This window comes from Propithecus coquereli, unplaced genomic scaffold, assembly GCF_000956105.1.
Source record: "Propithecus coquereli isolate 6110/MARCELLA unplaced genomic scaffold, Pcoq_1.0 Scaffold77, whole genome shotgun sequence".
NCBI classification, from domain to species: Eukaryota; Metazoa; Chordata; class Mammalia; order Primates; family Indriidae; genus Propithecus; species Propithecus coquereli.
In genome coordinates this window covers 1603705-1607919 of record NW_012153840.1, presented here as the reverse complement: position 1 = coordinate 1607919, position 4215 = coordinate 1603705, and the positions used below count along the sequence as shown (strand labels likewise).

Sequence of the window (4215 nt, the reverse complement as noted above, 5' to 3'; positions counted from 1 at the left end):
ATGTGGTGGCATGATCATAGTTCACTGTAGCCTTGAACTCCTAGGCATAGGCAATCTTCCTGCCTCAGCCTCTTGAGTAGCCAGGACTACAGGCATGTGCCACCATGCCCAGCTAATTCTTAAAATTTTTTGTAGAGACAGGGTCTTACTATGTTGCCCAGGCTGGTCTTGAACTCCTGGGCCCAAATGACTAATGACTCATGACTAATAATGACTAATTCTGTATTCATACTGTAATTATAAGGTTTTTCGGGTGAGGTATATGAAGAAAATCTGGCCTCACACAGATAATGTAGTTGAAATAAGGAGGATCTCATAGATCCCGTAAGAGGATCTTGGGTCCTCACAGTTCCTCAAACCACACTTAAAGGATTGCTGTACTAATTTTGACTTGTAAAAAAATGGGATCTAGAGGGATTATTACCTGGTGTGGTAATGTATTCCAGTCAAGAAATTAGGAGATTTTTTTTCCCCTCTCATCTGAGGGAAGCATTTTGAATAGCCCAAGCCTGATGAAAAGCACTATGAATATTTTTCCTCTTGACCCAAGCTTAGGTATTGATTATGTTAAGGGAGTTTGCTGGAAAATCATCACTTGAGATTATGTATGCTTTTATCAAATGGGCTCTCTCTTTTAATTGCGAGGTTTCCTAATTGCTTTAATTGCTCATTTATTTTTTATTTTTATATTGACTGATTGAGATACAATCCCGACTAGAGTGCAATGGCATCATCATAGCTCACTGCAACCTCAAAACTCCTGGGCTCAAGGGATCCTCCTGGCTCAGCCCCCCATTGCTGGGACTACAGACGTGTGCTACCATGCCCAGCTAACTTTTTCTATTTTTAGTAGAGATGGGGTCTCGCTCTTGCTCAGGCTGGTCTTGAACTCCTGCGCTCAAGCAGCCCTCCCACCTTGGCCTCCCAAAGTGCTGGGATTACAGGCATGAGCTACTGCGCCCAGCATGTTAACTATTTTTGGCCTTAGAAACAACTGAATACTGTATCACATGCTTTGATGAACTGTTGTGCTTCTTTAGTTTTAATAAAATCGTGAAAACAAAAATTTTTAAAAAGTAAAATTGACACATTCTGGGCATTTGGGCTTTCTGTCAGTTTAGTAGGACTAAAAAGTATTTGGGGATCTAAATTTGTGCCTTTATTTAGATTCAGGATCTCTAAATCCGTGGTGCATTTAATGTTAATTTGCTGTATTGGGGATGTACATTGCAGTTTAGGTTAGTATGTCAGAATGGGAACTCAAAACTTGTACCATTTTATCATTTCATAATTCATTTTAAAACCTATTGCCCCTTCTAGTTACTACTTCAAATTGGATAGCAGGCGATGCTGACAGTTAAATTCTACATCCTGTTTCAAAATTGTTGTGGTATTCACCAAGAGAGTATGATGACATTTGTAACAAATCTAATTTCTATTGCTATTTTGTACTTTATTTTAAAATCATTATTACCATTGATCATCTTTCTCTTCATTTCTATAATACAAACTTGTATCAAACTTGTTTTATTGCCTCATTAATTATTTCAATAACCAGAAATTCTGCTCTTGCCCTTAATTTAATAATGGTTCTTCATTAGTCCTTTAAAGATTTAAAAATTATAATTACCTGGAAGATTATTTTGGATATTTGTTTTCCTAAAAATCAGTTTACCCATGAGGTAGTAGTACTGCTACTGCTACAACTAATAGTAACAGAGCAGTGCTGCTTCATTTATTGGGTACCTGTCATATTCCAAACTCTAAACCATTGGGTTATTTTATTTAATTCTTAAGCCTGTGAGATATAGGTACTATTATTATTCCTGTTTTATACATTTGGGTTTTTTTTTCTTTCTTTCTTTGTTTTATTCTTGCCACTTGAGCAGTTAGGTATTTTATACATTTAGTATTGAGGGAAATTCGGTATGAAGAAATTTTAGAAATACTATTTTCATTTAGTTTTATTATGTTGGCCTAGAGTCCTATGTTACATGAAATAACTTTGGGTATAAAATTATAATAGGAAACTAATTTTACTGAGGCTTAGCAAGAGGTTAAGTGATTTGTCCAAGGACACATGCTTTATGTCTGAGCCCAGATTTGAATCTAGATCTCTGAATCCAAAACCCATATATCCACTATTCTATTATTATTACACTAAGTGAATTGCATTCACTAGTCTTATTTCATTTGAAAAAAATTATTCATAGAATGCAGCACTTGCCTTTTAGATGGCATGTGGTGATAAAAGACTGTTTCTTTTGCTTCCACTTTTACTGTCTTCTGCCATCTCTGAAGATAGAGTATGAGATAGATGTGGAGAATATAGGGCCTCCAGAAATCCTAGTCCTAAAGTTTAGCCTGGTAGTTATTGCTACTTGTCAATTTTAAGAAGTTTAATATACTGCCCATTTTCTCTGTCTTTTTACTGAAGTTTGTTGTTGTTGCCCTTCTGCAGCAGTGATTCCAGCAGTAGTTCAAGTGATGACTCTCCCGCACGATCAGTTCAGTCTGCAGCAGTACCGGCACCCACCTCCCAGTTGCTTTCATCTTTGGAAAAAGATGAGCCCCGTAAAAGTTTTGGGATCAAGGTTCAGAATCTTCCAGTACGCTCTACAGGTAAAATATTGTATGACTGTAGTTACCTCAGTGCTATTGCCGACGAATGAGAAGATAGGCCAACTTGAATTTTATACTTTGTAGTAAAAACAAGTTTTTCTTTAGTGGTTCATTAACATTTAATGCTATGTAAGAAAAAGGAAGTGGGCCAGGCTCGGTAGCTCACGCCTGTAATCCTAGCACTCTGGGAGGCCAAGGCGGGCGGATTGTTTGAGCTCAGGAGTTTGAAACCAGCCTGAGCAAGAGCTAAAATAGAAATTAATCGGACAACTAAAAATATATAGAAAAAATTAGCCGGGCATGGTGGCGCATGCCTGTAGTCCCAGCTACTCGGGAGGCTGAGGCAGGAGGATCGCTTGAGCCCAGGAGTTTGAGGTTGCTGTGAGCTAGGATGATGCCACGGCACTCTAGCCCGAGCAACACAGTGAGACACTGTCTCAAAAAAAAAAAAAAAAAGGAAGTGATTATTGTAACTTTATGTAGTTTTAGTTTGTTGTCCATGTATGTATATAAAGATTGCATGGTAGATGATGTTTTCCTTATACATACTATATACATGTATCTACATAAACATTGTTTATTATGTGCATATATATACATATAAGGATTGTATGATCATGGATGATATATAAAGAAAGCATTGTTTATTTTTGAATAAATATGTTTCTGGATTAAATATGTTGGTATTGGAGGAAATTTGGTATGATGAAATACTGATACTATTTTCAGTTAGGTTTATTATGTTGGCCTAAAGTCCTGCCTTACATGAAAGGAATTTCCAGCATAAAATTCTTATAGGAAACCCATTTTAAAATACTAGCATTTTAAATGAGGAAAGTCATGATTAATAATCCAGTTAGAACCTATTCTATAGTCTCTACTCATGTTTTTAATTGACAGTTGACAATATATGCTGTTATCCTTACCTTGGGCATATTAAGCATGTACACAAGTTAGAACTCTCAGTGCACAGTCAAACCAACAAAGACCAAATTAAGTATTTCTTGGCTAAGTGTATTTCAGTTAAATTATTTGTTAGAATTGCCTATGAAACTTACATACCAGGTTTGTGAATAGAGATATTAAGACACAAAAGTTTATGAACTTTTGATTTAGATTAGTAATTTAGAAATGGAGAAGGGGTAAAATTGGCTTGCCTTTTTGTATACCTTTCATTGTTATAGTGAGACAAATTAACACAAGACCCCCCCCCATAGTATGATTCATGTGTAAAAGATACCAAAATTGCTTAGCATGTTACATGACACTTCCTACACAATTTTATCATTGAGATGATGCTTGAAAAGCTAGAAATATGGCTTTCCTTCTTAATTAACACAGTTTTATTATAAATCCATATGTAAAATTTTTATGTTTTAAGGGTTTTATTTGTTTTGTTTTTTTGAGATAGAGTCTTGCTCTGTCATCCAGGCTAGAGTGCAGTGGTGTCATCATAGCTCACTGCAGCCTCAAACTCCTGGGCTCAAGCGATCCTCCCGACTCAGCTTTCCCAGTAACTGGGACTACAGGTGTGCTCCACCACATCTGGCTAATTTTTTCTATTTTTTTTGGTAGAGATGGGGGTCTCGCTCT

At 36.4% G+C, this 4215-nt stretch overlaps 1 protein-coding gene across 1 annotated transcript in view; it reads left to right on the top strand.

The window, feature by feature from the left end:
- The window catches only part of SPEN (spen family transcriptional repressor), a 56410-nt gene that overhangs the window by 25201 nt on the left and 26994 nt on the right, over positions 1 to 4215 (top strand). Inside the window, exon 2 of the mRNA XM_012662572.1 lies at positions 2462 to 2622. The gene's annotated coding sequence lies outside the window, so the exon portion shown is untranslated. The remainder of the gene's footprint in view (positions 1 to 2461; positions 2623 to 4215) is intronic.